Source organism: Bos indicus x Bos taurus, chromosome 3 (assembly GCF_003369695.1).
Source record: "Bos indicus x Bos taurus breed Angus x Brahman F1 hybrid chromosome 3, Bos_hybrid_MaternalHap_v2.0, whole genome shotgun sequence".
Classification (NCBI taxonomy): Eukaryota; Metazoa; Chordata; class Mammalia; order Artiodactyla; family Bovidae; genus Bos; species Bos indicus x Bos taurus.
Window position 1 is genome coordinate 58,875,429 of NC_040078.1, and position 17,721 is coordinate 58,893,149.

The 17,721-nt window shown below is 40.2% G+C and overlaps 1 protein-coding gene across 1 annotated transcript in view; it reads left to right on the forward strand.

The window, feature by feature from the left end:
- DDAH1 (dimethylarginine dimethylaminohydrolase 1) overlaps positions 1 to 17,721 on the forward strand; it is a 156,860-nt gene that overhangs the window by 126,814 nt on the left and 12,325 nt on the right. The window lies entirely within an intron of this gene.

The following is a 17,721-nucleotide window of genomic DNA, read 5'->3' on the forward strand; positions in this document are numbered from 1 at the left end:
TAGAAATACTATTATCTAAGCAAAATTAGTCTTTAGAGCAACCTGCCCTTGCTATACTTTTTCTCCTACACTTTTCATCATTCCCTTCATGCCCCTGGGCAATCACTACCTTCATCCCGCTCTTCTAGCTATAAAAGAAAATAATATAAGAGTAATTAATTTATTTTCAGGCAGTAGATCCACTAGTACTCTTCCATGAGGAATGTTTGTCTTCCCAAAGACAATGAGAACTCCAGTTGCTGCACAGCTGGAGCTCCAAGTCACAAATGTAATTTGAGCAACAGAAGCCAACCTCCAGATAACACATATTCTCTTATCTCATTCATTTAAAGTTAAACAAGAGATAAAACTGGAGTGGGTAGCCATTCCCTTCTCCAGGGGATCTTTCCAACCCAGGGAATCAAACCTGGGTCTCCTGCATTGCAGGCAGATTCTTTACCTTCTGAGCCACCAGGGAAGCCCAGAGATCAAACCACTCTATGCTATTAGCAGTTAATTCAAGAGGGAGGGAGTCATGGTGTGCAGGGCCATCTTGTATGTTATATTTTAATTTTTAAAGATTAAAAATACATATATTATCGGAAGTGGGCTGTGATTAACTTATAGAAATAATTCTTCAGTAGCTAAGTCTTTCTCAAATCCTTGCTTTATCTTCCATCTGATATCTTTTAATAAGGAAAAAGGCAAACTTTATATACCCCTTGACCAATATCTCCCCATTTCTCCTCGCCTGCCAGCTTTGTAAACCTTAAATATATATATATAGTCCTTTATATGTCAGTAAAGCTGGGGAAGGAAAAACATAATAAAGAGTAGATTTGCACTACATCTCACCCATTCTTTTTCTATATCCGTGCCAAAATCGACTTGCTTTCCAGGAACCTGGATTAATTACATGCTCTCTGTCACAGGCAGACAGATCGTAATTCTCACCATCGGGAGGGGCTCTCAGTAATAATTTTTAACCCAATCTTCTTGGTAGCATTTAGTCTTCCAGCCAACTGGGAGTAAGAGAGAGGAAGGAAGGAAGCACAAAGAAAGGGAGTGAAGAAGAGAGGGAAAGGAGGTGGGGAAGAGCGACACTTAGCTAAAACAATCAGAGGAGGAAGCTGCTGCCCTCCCCAAGTTCAGAGCTCCAGGGACTTGTGGTACTGACATGTTGAGGGGTGTGCCATAAGCTGGCCAGGAGGCAAGAGGCATATCCCCACCTTCCTAACTTAACCCCACACAGGAGACCAGGTATTTTTCTCCTTTCAGCATCTGCAGTTTTGTTTAGTGACCTTTCTTTTATTACTAATTTTATTCTTTTGTATCACAATGAATTACTGTTTAAGATTTTTAATAGAAATACTAAAAGGATGTAGTAAGAAAAAAATGATGAGATCACCACTCCATTTTTTGTGCCTTTGTCATATAAATGGAGCTGAACTATAGTACATGGAATTCCAGTAGACTTGTAATTTTAAATTAAAAAGATCATAATGCATCTGGATGGAAATGTCTCTAAGTTTTTTATGTTTCCTGAAATAACAAATTACATTTGTAAGATTCCTTGAATGAGAACACGGCCTGCTTGCTCCGAGCTAATTTAAATTGCATAGAATACAGTGTGTTTTTCTTTTGCATGACTAACTATTAATAGAGGTCACTGTGTATTTCCTCTCGTTTTGACTCGGCTTCAGCATTGATTTTATGTCCAAAAATGTCCATATTATTTTATAGGTGGTCATTTAAAAAATGAAAATGGAAAAAGTCCTTAATGTTTTTGGATTTTGTATGTTTTTTTAATCACCTGGAATTTCCTTTAATGACAACTGGAACAGCAATAGCAAAAACCAAAAGACAGAAGGAGAGCTAACCAGTATCAACAGCATGATTGAAATGGAAAAATAAAGACTTTGCATTTTCAGTTGCTGTCACAGGGAATTACAGTCTGTAGCCACAAGATTTCCCACTTTGTGTCTCTACTGTGAAGGACAAATTGACAATCCATCGTAGGTTTAATTTAGTCTCATTTTTGGGTTTTCTGTTCCAATTGTATTCACCAGATTCACAAGACAATGATCTTTTAAAAAATAATCAACCGTGCCTGAATTAAGAAATTAAAACACAAAACCAAATAGACTCTGAGTTTGTAACAACTGTTTATGCTCCTTTTCCTGGCAGCAGTTGGCTTATCTGACAGTATTCCCAGAGCTGTGTGCCAACAAGGCTGGGGTGGCCAAATAAAATGCTTTGGCATGAGAGGGCAATAAATAATCTGAAGCTCGGAAACCAAAACAACCTTGCTGTATATCAGCACTAGTCCCAAGCAAGGCAGGAAGAAAGCAAAATTGGCCAAGTAGGAGAAAGGGAACAATAATGTTTTTTTCTCTTGAGCTTTTAAGAAAATGTCAAAGAGGAAAAAAAGGAAGAAATAACATTTAAAAGGCTGTTCATTCTATCCATTATATAATGGACATCAAAAAGTACTTAGCAGACTCTATGGGATGTCGTTGGGGGAACTCAAGTATCTTGTTTGGAGGTTGAGCAAATGGCCTTTTACGGGTTGTTTCAATCTAAGACTCCTGCTCATGAAAGAAAAAGCCTCTGAGTGACCTTGAATTGGTGGTTCCTGATAAAAGGTGTGGTTTAAAACTTTCTGAAAACACACTGTCCTAACCCTATCTCAGAAAATTCTGATGTTCTAGGTCTAGGATCCAATCTGGCCCTCTGAATTTTTAAAAATTTATTATTGAGGTATAGTTGATTTACAGTGTTGTGCTAAGTGGTGCTGTACAGCAAAATGATTCAGTTATATATATATATGTATGAATATATATATATATATGTATAAATACATTCCTTTTCATAGTCTTTTCCATTATGGCTTATCACAGGATATTGAATATAGTTCCCTATGCCATACAGTAGTACCTTATTATTTATCCATTCAATACACAATAGTTTGCACATGCTAATCCCCAGCTCTCAAACTTCCCCACACAGCCCCCCTCCATCTTGGCAACCACGAGTCTGCCCTCTGCCAGGCATCTGTATTTTCAGAAGTTCCACAGGTGATTCTGGTACACAGACTAAGTTGAAAGCCACTGCCTTCAAGAATTTCTACAACTTACAAAATCACTTAACTTATGATCCTGAATAATATGCACCTGAGGAAGCCAATCACTGTGTCTATAATAGAGGTACAAAAGAACATCCTCCAAGTAGCATTAAAAGTTAGAGAAAGTATCCAAATCAAAAACGATCGAAAGGCAGAAACTCCTTACTCTTTTCATGCCAAGAGCTCAACATTGTACAACTTAAAATATTAATATAATACCTAACTAGGTAATACGTTGAATGCCATCATTCAATCCATTTGACATGTTAAACTTCTTTATTAAAATATTCTGAGTTATCAAAAATCACTAATGTTATCATTTTCCAAGAATAGAAAATTTGCATTTGACTCATGCTTCCCAAACCCCTCCCCCAAAACACACATACACACACACAAAGAAAATCTAACAACAGTACCTTATCTTGATGTACAGATTTATGCCAAAGAGAAAAAAAGACTAAACTTCATATTATTACTGATATTAGAGAAAAAAACTTACTTTACAAACAAAATCATATGTTGATTGGACTGAAGAAGCACAGTTGTCTAAAGGGCCAAAATGGATTTGAGGGCAAAGCAGAGAACTTTAGAGTCCAAATTCACAGGTTGTCCTGGCTCTGCCTCCAGCTCTCCCTGTGTGACCCCGTCTCCAGTAGGCAATCTCATCCTGAAAAAACAAAGTTCAATCAGCCTCTCCAAGGAATGAGAGCTTCATTCCTCCCTGCTGGAAATTTCATGACAGGCAGTCAAGGTGAAGGACTATGTCTCAAGCGTGGCAAAAAGTAGCAACCGTCTAATTAGAAAGCACTCAGTGATATAGATAGTTCCAAAGTGGGTTCACTATAGACTCTTGACCATCGTGACATCGTCCTTTCAGTGGCAGTAAGTGATAGAAGACTTACGCTTAGCTGAACGTGCTGATGCTGGCTTGAGGATAGAAAACTGCAGAAGACTCCATCCTAGTTCCACCTCTCTTTGAGGAGGCTTCAACTGAGTGTGTAACTTATTAAACTGGGTATCTAACAAACATCATCATTTCCTAATTCATACATAAAAATCTGATAGAAAAAAAGGTAAGGTTTCCAAAACCTTTTATTGTTGTCTCTTCTGCAAAAAAAGACTTTTCAAAAAGCAGATGAAAGAAAAGGCAATTGAAAAGAGATTGCATGTGTGCGAAGTCTCTTCAGTCGTGTCCAACTCTGTGCAACCCTATAGGTTATAGCCTACCAGGCTCCTCTATCCATGGGATTCTGGAGGTAAGAATACTGCAGTGGGTTGCCAAGCCCTCCTCCAGGGTATCTTTCAACCCAGGGATCACACCCATGTCTCTCGTCTCCTGCATTGGCAGGCGGGTTCTTTACCACTAGCTCCCCCTGCTGCTGCTAAGTCGCTTCAGTCCCCTGGGAAGCCCCTAAAAAGAGATTACAGCTGAGTTTAAAGTTAAGGCTTCTTGAGCATCACACAGCAATTTATTGAGCAACTATATGAAAGATAGAGTCTCATACACAGGGAACATAGAGGAGGATGCCCTCAAGGCCTCTCCAGCTGAACTGGAGAAACAGGACGGTGTCAGTGTAAGATAAGGCAAATGCTACTAAATGATGCAGGGTCCTAGTAGAGGTAGTGGGAGTTCCAAGGATAGAGTGATCACAGGAGGAGGGAACCAAAGTCTGAGTGGACCTGAACAAACAGCAAAACACAGACGGACGGGCACAGGGGATGAGTGTTCACTGTAGATGGACAACGGGGGGAATGTATATTTTATAATCAACAGATGATGTGCAGGGACAGGAAGAGAATTAAGGTCTAAGAAATAAGTTGGGGCTATTCCAAAAGTAAAGGAATTGGAATCTTCTTATCTGCAGGCTGTGGGAAGCCACTCGATTTTTTAGCAAAGGTGTAAAAGGTGGTATTTCAGAGAGATCTGTCTGATGTTATGCCTAGAATGATTTAACAGGAAGATCAGGAGTAATAAAGCTGCTTAGGAAGCATCACACAGTCCAGAAATAAAGGAAAGGAGGGTCTGGACTGGAGAAGCAGCCATGACAACAGAGAGGACCCTGCAGGGGGTGAGTTCTATTTACAGAAGTAGCAGAACATCATAACTGATGGAGTTGAAAGAGCAGGGGAGGAAAAAGACTCAGGTCAGCACTTGGACAGATACTTATAGAACTCCTGTTCTGTACCAGGCACTGTACTAGGCCCTAGGGGACAATGATCAACGAAATCACATCAGAAAAGACTACCGAATGGGGTGCCTTTGGTGGAATTCTCAGAAGAGAGTTCAAACTCTCCCTGGCATGGTGAATTCAGTTCTTTCCATCAACACAGGAACAAACTATAGAAAGTTGGTGGACGAATGTGTTGCTGGATTCCTCTGACCTAGATTCACATTTTGAGAGCTGAGCTGTACTTAAGACACATCCAACTGACGGCAGCTCTGGTAGATGGCCGACGTCTAAGCTCGTAAGACACTAACGGGGCTGGCTCCCATTTCAGTTTCCATTGGCAGCAGTCAGCAGCTCATCTGAATTTAGAGTCTCTGTCCTTTACCCTTTTCCATTTATTTTTTATTATCTTTATCTACTCACTCTCAAAAGCACATGGAAAAAAATCACTTTAACATTTGTGTGCCCTCTGTCTCCAGCAGGGTCTCATTGTTTCTTGGCTGAATTGAGTTGGCAAAAGACCACAAAAAAAAAAAAATTTACCCAGGATGATTTGTGCCTCATGGGCTGAAATCGTACATCACAGAATGGCCTATGTGACACTCTCACCAAGCCAACACCAGTACCCTTGATGTGGAACAGATTAGGAAATGTGTCAGTTGAGCTGGAGGGAGAATGGTTGGGTTTTGGGTTACTGTTTCTCCGTGAACATCACATGTATTAAATGCCTTAGGTGTTGATGAGTATCCTATTGCTTGGCTGAAGGTTAATAAAGCATATGGTAAAACCTAGGCACTAAATTAGAAATGACATTTCAACCCTAAATCATTCTCCAACTTCTAGAGAAAACACGCACACAGATGGATACAATACTGGGATTTAGCCCGTCCTTAGAAACAGTGACATACAAGAGAAGCAAATTAAAAGTAAATATTCTGGGGGAGAGGGATAAATTAGGAGCTTGGGATTAAAATATACACACTACTACTATATGTAAAACAGATAACCAACAAGGACCTACTGAATAACAAAACCACTCCAGTAGTATTCTATCCTTAATAATCAGTTACTATTTCTCCCATTTTAATCTGTTTTTCACTTATGGTCACTGGGGGACCCAGTATTTCTCAAATACTATCTGCCTACAGATGTATAAAACTTCGGAGATAGCTTACAACAAAGCCATTCCCTTTTATCTTTTTCTGGAGTGGGACCAAATTCAAAGCTGTAGCCACATATCCAGAGGGGACATTTGGTACAGAGTTTCAAAAACAAAACATCTACACCCTGGAAAGTGATGAGTTCAATATAGATTAGCTACCAGTAGTTGTAATATCAATAGTGGTAATAATACATTTTAGGTGTGATGTTCATGTTAATTTAATTTGAAAAGCCTAAGTTAGTGATCTTTCAACTTTAACATACCCAAGAATCACAGAGTGCACATTTGAAATGTGTATCACAGGAATTCCCTGGCAGTCTAGTATTACCACTTGGGCCTTCATTGCTGTGGGCCCAGGTTTGATCCCTGTTTGAGAAAATAAGATCCTGCATGGTGTGGCCAAAAAGAAAAACTAATGCATATATATAGAATCCAGAAAAATGGTTCTGTTGAACCTATTTGTAGGGCAGGTATAGAGACACAGACATAGAGAACAGACTTGTAGACACAGCGGAGGAAGGAGAGGGTGGGACGAATTGAGAGAGTAGCATGGACATATATACACGACTATGTGTAAAGTAGATAGCTGGTAGAAAACGCTATATAACACACGGAGCCCAGCTCAGCACTCTGTGACAACCTAGGGGGTGGGGTTGAGGGGGAGGTTCAAGAGGGAGGGAATCTATATATACTTATAGCTGACTCACACTGATGTACAGTAGAAACCAACACAACATTGTAAAGCAATTATCCTCCAATTAAAATAAATAAATAATGACATGCACATCACATTTCTTGGGTTGACCACAAGAAATTCAGCAGCAACCCTGGCATGGAGCCTAGGAACCCCTGCATGACTTGGGTGCAGGTAATCTGTAGACCACACTGTGAGAAGCATGCCTCTGTCTGGAGTTCACCAGACATCCTATATCAGCATTTGAGGGCAGGGGGCGACGATTCATGCCAAAAGTAAATCACTGTGTTGTTGGACAGAAAATGCCCCCTAATATCATTCAGAACAGTGTCTTATAAAATAAAACAACTGGCATAGCACTTCAGAGAAGTAACACTCATGTGATAAAAAAAAAAAAAAAAAAAAAACATGCAGAAACTAGTACAGCCACTATGGAGAACAGTGTGGAGATTCCTTTAACTGGAAATAGAACTGCTATATGACCCAGCAATCCCACTGCTGGGCATACACACTGAGGAAACCAGAATTGAAAAAGACATGTGTACCCCAGTGTTTATTGCAGCACTGTTTAAAATAGCCAGGACATGGAAGCAACCTAGATGTCCATCAGCAGATGAATGGATAAGAAAGCTGTGGTACATATACGCAGTGGAATATTACTCAGCTATAAAAATGAATGTATTTGAGTTAGTTCTAATGAGGTGGATGAAACTGGAGCCTATTATTCAGCGTGAAGTAAGTCAGAAAGAGAAACACCAATACAGGATATTAACGCATGTATATGGAACTTAGAAATGGTACTGACGACCCTATATACAAGACATTAAAAGAGACACAGATGTAAAGAACAGACTTTTGGACTATGTGGGAGAAGACAAGGGTGGAATGATTTGAGACAACAGCATTGAAAAGTGTATTACCATATGTGAAATAGATGACTGGTGCAAGTTCAATGCATGAAGCAGGGCACTCAAAGCTGGTGCTCTGGGACAACTCAGAGGGCTGGAGTGGGGAGGGAAGTGGGAGCGGGGTTCAGGATGGGGAACACATGCACCCATGAGTGACTCATGTCAATGTATGGCAAAAGCCACCACAATATTGTAAAGTAATTAGCCTCCAATTAAAATAAATCAAGTAAATTTTTTAAAAGTTAAAAAAATCACTGTAGCAAATTTCAAAACATAAAGTTTATGTTTCCATTTTAAGAACAAAAAAATGTGCAGAGCTTCACTAGATTTTTGAAATACAAATACCTATGAAAAGCTAATTTCTTTAAAATACTGTCTTTTTAGGTGAAATGCTTACAGAATAAACAATATCATGAATTCCGTCTAGTTCCTTTTTCTCTGTTGATAATGTTTACATATTAAAATACAACATATCTGCAATAAGTGTTTATTGCTCTAATTCTCTTGGGCTACATAAGGCTCTTAGACTTGAATAGAAAAGTCTGAAGGTCTGAAGTGCTGTGGCTTGACAATGAACAGGATACTAAATTCTTCAAGTAGGAATAGTGGAAAGAGGAAGGAAACTTGGGTGGGAAGTGTTGTGTGCTCCCATCCCTGAGCTTGTTAGGAAGAATTTGAAAAGGTGCCCCTGGAGAGAGCGCCCACGCTGATTAAAGCTGGAGTTCCAGTGACAAGTATCAGTTGCACAGAAGGATGCAGCACAAGCCCTGGCTAGAAGCTCTTCTTTGCTTCCAGAAGGTTGAGCTCTGAGTGAGTGTGTCTTGCAGGAAATTGCATCAGGAGATTTTAGGAAGATTTTAAGAGTTACTGAAATGGCAAAATGCACTGCTGAAAGATTATTCATCCATTTGTTCAACATTTAACAAATGTGTTGAGCGCCTACCCCATGCCAGGCCCTGCACAGAGAGCCAGTGATGTGTCTTTGCCTCTCTGGAAGCTTCATCCACTCTCCTGAGATGACTTGGTTACCTTAACTCAATTCAATCCAAGCAGTATGTCGATTGCCTAAAGGGGCAGAGGTCAAAATTTACACAGTAGGGATACAAAAATGTATGGCTCTCTGAACCAATTGATGACAGTCAGCTAGTCGCCTTCTCCAACTTCTATGCCACCCTTCCTTCTTATTAATTGAACCTTGAGTTTTAAATGAACATATTGCCACTTGGAACAAAGTCCACCCCCCTCAGCTTTCTTTGTCCTAGGTATAACAATGAGACAAAGCATTGTCCAATGATATGAAATCAGTGGTGCTGGGTATGATATCCAGGAAGCCTGGATTTGAAAGAAAGGAGTTGTGCCCTTCTCCGTACCCAGAAGCTTGAAAAAAATATGTGAAGGCTGGAGCACAAGGCTATTTCATATCACTAGGATAAGGGCTACATAACAGAGCAAAAGCTAGAAGAAGCTCAGCCTGTGGTGACTGTCAAGTCCATACACTGCACTACAACCTCAAAACTTCTTTCACATGACAGAGAAAGAAACTTTTAAAAGTTGTTTAGAGGGGGCAGGTACTTTCTGTCGTAGCCAAATTTAGTTCTCAATGATAAAAGCTGTTTGTCTTCACTAGCCATGAACAGAAAACCCAGGTCAAACTGGCTAAAACTGTGAAAGGAGAATTATTGGTCCCTGTTGTTCTGAAGTAATGTAGACTTTAAGGTAGATTTGATAGGTCTGCTCACTGATGCTGACAAAGAACCAGACTCTGTCTTCCCTTCTACAGATGAGCTTCACTATAAAGCTGGCTCCTCTTCAGGGGAGCACGGTAGTTGCCAGCAGCTCCTGGCTACTTGCCTCCTCACCCCCATTCAGGGAGAGGGACATCAGTTCTCTCAGAAAAGTAAGGAAGTTTCTTTCGATCTTGTCCATTCTTATTGGTTCAAACTGGTCATCTGTTCATCCCTGAACCTCTAATGGAACTGGGGGTGAATTTCTCCGGTGCTACAGTTTCCTGACTGCATCCAGGCACAGTGGAGCACCACAAACAAATTCACAGGAGTACAAGGGTAGAAATAGAAAATGTTCAAAAAGAAAGATACACCTGTCAGACATCATCCACCGTTCTACTATTGTTTGGACCTGACTACTTAATAAATAAAAGCTTATTTATTTATGATAGAGCTTATTTTTTTGTTTGTTTGTTTTGATTTGTGTTTCACTCTCTTTTCTTGGCCTGAAGGCCCCATGGAAATATTCCTGGGACACTTCGGGGTCCTGTGAACCAAGAGAGGAACCTTTGGCCTAGAGTCTCAGTCCTGCAGTCAGAGGTGGAATTGGCTTCCCCCAGATAATGTGGGCTTCACAGGGAGGTGTGGATATACAAGTGAAAACCCAGGTAACTACTAAGAAAGCAGAGAATGGATGTGTGGGAAGCAACCGCAGTGTCCATAGGCCCTTGGAAGAGCTAAACCCTGCATTCTTAGAGAACTGCCCGTGTCTAGGAAAATACAATAAGGCCTTTGGGGTAAAAGGTGAGACCCTTGAAGGCTTGGGATCAGCAGGGGACAATACAGCAAAAGAGAAAGCAAAAATGTCCTTTGTTAGAAACAACAGGAATGCGGAGATAGGGAAAGAGCCGAGAAAAGGGAATGAGGAGACATCTGGACTACAAAGCAGAGTTGTCGCACCTTTGAAGAACACCAGCATTTCATATTCTAAGTGTCTTTATCACTGCAGTACTCCAATCTGCCAAACTTGAGAACAATCTATCACTGTAGGTGAATAGAGCTTTTTCTCCAGGCAGTCAAAGAGAGACTGGGGTCCCAGCTTATGTTGACATCGTTTAAAAGAGGGACAGCGCCTGTATAATAATTGTATTTCTAAAGGGATCTAATTCAGTGGGGCCAGGGATAACGTGTGAATATCAGCTACCTCCTTTCCCTTCTCAACCTCTCTCCCCAAATTGGTCAAAGTTATAGAGAGGGCATAGACTAGTGGTTCTCAATCCTGTCTCCATATTATAGTCATCTGGAGGCAGCATTTAAAAAGAAACAGTGACATTTTTCTGCTTTAGACCAAGTCAAAAAAAAATCTCTATGATTGGGGCCCAGAAACCTATATATTTTTTTAAAGTTCCCCAGATGATTCTAATGTGTGGCCCAAGTCGAGAACCACTGGCCTAGGACATTCCACAAATCATGGAATGCAATTAGGTTGTACTGGACAACCTACTTTAGATCTTGAAAGGGAAGAGAGACTCCTTAACTTGGGAGTGGAGGAGAAGGCTGGTAAGAGGTTGATTGTTCCTCTTTGTCCCACTTAAATTCTCTCCACCAAACCAAGACCACTAGAAAAGGCCTGGACTGAGTCATGAGAACTAGGGTGTAATCCTAGCTTTGCAGTTCAGTTCACTACCTTTGTGTGATTTTAAGTAAGTCACTTAATTTTTTATCTCTCTGAACCTCCATAAAAGAGAAGTGGGCTTGATGAAATGACATCACTTTCCCGAGTGTTCAAAGTACCTTCTCAACATTCACGGTCTGACACTGCTGCTGCTGCTGCTGCTAAGTCGCTTCGGTCGTGTCCGACTCTGTGCGACCCCGTAGACGGCAGCCCAGCAGGCTCCCCCGTCCCTGGGATTCTCCAGGCAAGAACACTGGAGTGGCTTGCCACTTCCTCCTCCAGTGCACTAGCAAAGGCCAAATTCAGGAGGAAACCACAATTTCTCTTCCCCATTTCAGAAATGTAAAACAGAGAGCCCACATAAGTAGGTGAGGTGGGGTGGCTGCTTTCTTCATCCGCCATGGTTTGGTTGTCATTTACAGGGGATTTGGGTTTCTTGTACAAGATATGTGTGGATAACAGCTGTTTTCTTAAATACCAATCCATTTCTTTTCAGGGATCCTATTAATTCAGAGGAAGAATAGAAGAGCAAATGCTATATACTTCTTTGGAAGTTTGATTTCTCTTTTTCTGGTTATTTTTCCTCCTATCTCCCATAAGTATCTGCTTTTCTTTTAAAATATGAATAGATTTGATAGCTTTCTTCTTAAAACCGTGGTTTTCAACCAGAGGCAACTTTGTCCTCCCTTTCTCTCAAGGAAACATCCAACAATATCTGGAGATATTTTTGTTATTATGTGGGGGGTGAAGGGGGTGGATGCCACTGATATATAGTGCGTAGAGGCCAAGGATGCTCAACCTCCTGTAATACACAGGACAGCCCCCAAAACAAACAATTATCCAGCCCAAAATGTCGACAGTGCTGAGGTTAAAAAAACCCATCCTAAAACATGAGTGAAATCTGTGAACCTTGTTTCACAGAAATTTCCATTTCTGAGCATATCATAGTTGAGGGGCTTTTATTCCTGATGCGTTTAGCAACTGCAATGACTCCTGAAGATCAAGTAGTTCATGACAACAAGAGAGTCCCTCAGAAGCAGGGAATTAAATAGCTATATACAATCTCAGTGGGCTTCCCAGGTGGCACTAGTGGTAAAGAACCCGCCTGCCAAAGCAGGAGACGTAAGAGATGAGGGTTCAATACCTGGGTGGGGAAGATCTCCTGGAGGAGGGCATGGCAACCACTCTGGTATTTTTTCCTGGGAAATCCCATGGACAGAGAAGCCTGGTGGCTACAGTCTGTGGGGTTCCAAAAAACTGGACACGACTGAAGCGACCTAGCACACACGCATGCATACAATCCCAATATTTATTCAATTTTTGTGTAACATTATTTACAGACATTGGAACTGTTTATGGGCAAAAATTAGTAATTGTAAGACAATCACAGAAATTGCCTTCACAAGTACGAAATCTGAAGAGGTTTTTGTTACTGGCCTTTGAGAGGTAGACTTTGGGACCCCTAGAAACTGAGATGTTCAGGCTCCTTCACTGACAAATTCAGTGGGAGATAAACAGGTTCTGTTTTGAATATGTACATGTGTTAAAAATAGTCTGAAGGGCTTCCGTCAAACTTAATAGTAATTTCCCATAAGGAAAGGGAGAAGAGAAAAGACAACGATGGAATAGAGGGGGAGAAAGAGGGTTTCAACTTTTTAAAGTCAGCTTTTGTGAAATATAATTTCCATACAATCAAATTCACAAGCTTTAAATGTACAGTTCAATGGGCTTTGACAAATGTGTACAGTTGCATTAAGTCCAATAGAACTTTTTTCGTATTTGACAAGAAACTTGTGTTATATATTTTTATAACTTGTATTTTCGTTTATAATTTAAAAGCATATTTTTAGAAGAACTGTTTGAAATTATGTAATCATACATCACCTGATTTCTTAAGTAGCTTACAAAGATGGAAGGAATATAGCAAAATAACCTAACTGGAAATGAAAGGGAAAGATGGTATAAAAGGGGAACAATAATTTAAATTGGAGCCAAGTTTAATAATGTAAACTGTGAATTCTCATTTCCTCTTTACACGTAGACAATAGACTTTACGTTTCCGATCAGTCATCTTCTCTTGTATGTTTGAAAGCTTCATTGAGTTTAGGCTCCTATTTAGCAAATCCAATTTGCCATCCTTCCTTTTAAGTATTCATGATACCTTATACCATCAGTGTATTTCAAAAGCTCATTGAAAGCTAATCCTCAAATATTGTCTGCCATGAGAAAACAAGAGCTACATGAGCCAAATTTTAAAACTAAAGTTATCCGTGGTACTAACAAAGAAGGTGGAGGATGACTTAAAGTAACTTTCTATGAAAGGCCAACGTATGCTGAAATTCAAGAACCAAGTCTTAGAAAACCATGAAGCCCCCTGTATAGGGCAGTGGTTTGCTACAGCCAGCTTACCCAGGCCAACTGTTACATTTTGGGGAATTTTGACAGGTGCTTATTAAACACATCTGTTATAAAAAATCAAATTGTATAAACTTATGATTAAATTTTGTTCTAAAAAAGGTAATAACTTCCTAATTATATTATTACATTTTACTTAGCCGTGCTCTTACAGTTGTTTACATCTTTTATGTATATGGTAGTGTTATATAACACTGTGGCCATGCACATCCCTTCCCAATGCCATATTCAATAATATCACAATGGTAACTTGAAATTGGCTACGGTGAGAATGTTTGCACCACAGAAATCAGCAAAGCTACAAAACAGGAGTTAATTTATCATTTTACTGATTTTCTAGACATAAGATATTGATGGAGAAATTTTTTAAACTTTTAATTTTATATTGGGGTAAATATGCTCAGTCACTAAGTCAAGTCAAACTCTTTGTGACCCCATGGCCTATAGCCCTCCAGGCTCCTCTGCCCATGGAATTCCCAAGCAAGAATACTGGAGCAGGCTTCTGTTTCCTTCTCCAGTATCGGGGTATAGCCAAATAACAATATGATAGTTTCAAGAGAACAGGGAAGGGACTCAGCCATACGTATTCGTGTATCCTTTCTCCCCTAAAGCCCCCTCCCATCCAGGCTGCACATAACACTGAGCAGGGTTCCATGTGCTATACAGTAGGTCCTTGTTGGTTATCCATTTTAAATATAGTAGTGTGTACATGTCCATCCCAAATTCTGATGGGAAAAATTTTAATTATGCAGATTAAACTTAAAAGTGTATTATGTGTGTAACCATTACACTGAGGGAAAATGAGGAAATATTCTTCCAGTATTCAAAAGCTACTATGCACTTTAGCAATGAAGTCACTTACATCATTGCCAAACATTGTTTCATCCGTCTTACTATTGTCAACAAAATATCACCCAGCAGCCATTTTGGAATTGTTATGCTGATTTGTCAGTTGCAGCTATTGGTTTGGCCTCAAATGCACAAACTGCAAAAATCAACAGAAGCATTCTGTGAGAATCAATTGGCAATATGAAAATTGCAGTCAGGAGCGCTGAAGTCTTTATTATTATTTATAGATTATATGCTACCCATCCTTTATAATACAGTAAAATTTATAATAAACTTCTATGGGTATACTAGGCATATATTTTCCCCCACATTTACCAGCATACTACCACCTGGAGCTGAAGATCTCAGGGCACTGAACATATGCTAAAGACGTGTTTCTTTAGCCTGTACCCAGGCTATGAGTACAGTTTTGTAGAGCAATTAGAAGTCCTAAAGGTGATTTTCTTCACACTGTTCCAGAAAAGAAACAAAAAAGAATGCTCTTTCGTGTGTACAGACTCTCCTCTAACCCCAAGCAACTCTTTCATAAATGGCCAAGCACACCAGGTCAAGGATTTTGAATATCTCAAAGCAAAACAATCACAATTATTGCATAAAAAAATGTAAATGGGTACCTGATGAGATAACCCAGGAATCACTTGCTCATACGTAGACTAAGCATTAATCCACCAGTGGTGGGGTCCGAGTCAACAGCGCTGGACATGGGCATCATTACAAAGTGTGCATGTTTGGCCATTTCTCATCTCTCATCTTCGAGCTTGCCCCTCTGCTGCTCTAGAGGTGATAATGCCTCTTCACCCACTGTCCTTTTCTATTCTTGAAGGCTTTTCTCTTCCTTTATCTGCTTAAAAAATAGAGTAGCTATCTCTGAGGAAACCAACCTTTGTAGTCTAATAGCAAACTCAGACAACTTCAGGGGTCAGACATTCTCTGTCCAAAATGCACTTAAATGAAAACTTTTAAAAATATGTGCATGTCAAATAAACTATATCTACAGGAAAAATTAGCCCACAGACTGTCAGTTAGTGAGCTCTGAGTCCAATCTTTCAAGGGCAATTTGCAAAGGTGGCAGATTGATGTGACCACAAAATGGTGGGCATTTGGAAGCTGACTTACCTGGATCTGAATCCTGGATTTCTGTCTTCGTGTGTGACCTTGGACAAATTACTGAATTTGTCTGAACCTTGGCTTTCTTATCTGTAAAATGAATTGTTGAAGAGAGGAGTGAAAATAGATGAACCATCAATAATTAGAAGATAGCTCAATAAACACTTCAATTATTTCTTGTTATTGAATGACCCAAGGGAAACTGAAAGATCATCCAGTTCCCAGTACCCAGGGAAGTTAATTTTTGATGATGAGATTTTGCGAGCTGAATTTAGGGTGTAGGTATCTGGTGAAGCAAAGCCAGGGCATGACCTCAGTAGTCAAGTAGGCAGCTGTCTACTGTACTTATTCAAGACATAAGGATAAGACTGTGGGGGATTTGCATCTGCTACATAGCTAGTCATAGAGAAGCATGGCAGGGGGAAGAAGGGAGGGAAGAATGCCAGACTTTGCATTTGGGAAGGGATGCTCTGGTCTGATTTTTTTCCTCTCAACCCCTTGAGTCAAAAATTTAAATCAGGGCTGTAACTCACCCAGAGAATTGCTAGTTGTTCCTTCTGCCCCTACTCTGCTCCTCAGCCCTCCACAGAGTTCAGAGTGGTCTTATAAGAGTTGGGAGGGGTGGGGGAGGGGGTGTGGGTCCCAGCCTTCCATAGAAACCATTGTGTTTAAGGATTCCTTCCAGAAATAGTTTTTGTGACTTGTGGTTGTAGTTTGAATAACAGAAGAAATCTTTCCTCCACATTTTCATGTGGCCCATATGATCTGAGTAAAAGCAGCAGCTCCAAACATGAGATAATTTATGGAGGAAATGTCAGCTAGCTTGGAAGGAAATATTTGGCATTGAAGGTTTGCCCAGATTTAACTAAAAAGAACCATGTAACTTCATTCTTAGGATCTATACAACCCATCAATTCAGAGAGGTTGTTTAAAAGGCAGCCTCACTAGGGTTGTGTTCATTTTGAGCTGATCCATGGAAACACTATTAAAAAATGAAAACATGATATCAGTTCTAGAATGTCATTCATAGCTATCTGACTGAGCCTTAAAAGGACTGCCAGGACTTGATGCCTGGCATATTGTCAAATTCTCAATAAACTCTTGACGGATAGGTGGATAAATAAATGTATGAATTATTTTAGATATCCAGGAGCAATGAAAAGTGTGCTTGACATCATATACTGTATATCTCAATAGAATCTATAATGAGTTGTTTTATTGAGTTGGTTTCACTTTGATATGTTAAGACAAAAACATATGTATGCTTCATAGGAAGATCCGGTATGAGCAAGCCAAGAATGTGCTCTGTTTCCTAAACATCTTTAAACACCTTCTATACAACTTTGCTTCGGTATTTGACCAATGCGGCCTACATTGTTCTGTAAAACAACATAACCTGGGAATTTTTTCAAAATAAGTGATGTAGTACCAAGAAAGCATGAGTAACAAGTGAGAGAATGAAATTGCCTTCCAGACCTGTGGATGAGAAAATTCCCAGAAATGTTGGGAACTGCCGGAAATGCCTAGTTGTTAATGCAACTAGCCATGCAAATTATCTTGGGCTGGAAGCCAGACATTTCCCACTCTGTTTTGTGACAGCTCCCCTCTGGGGAGCAATGTGGGTTCCTTCGAATGAGCAGCTGTGTAACAGACCACCAGGACGTGGCCAATTTCCTCTCAGGGCTGCATGCCTTCTTTGTTAAGGAGATGCCTGTGTCACAAGTGACACTGACTTTCATTTTACTGCTAGTTTACCCTTGACCTAGCTTAAATTATAGATTATCATCTTCTGAAGGCAGAATCCATGGCCAGGTTAGCTTGGCATCTTGTCTAGGTTCCCACCTTCCACTGCCATCGTGCCAGGCCTGAAGGGGGAGCTCTAGGAAGACAGTGGAATTGGATGGAATGCCAGTTGC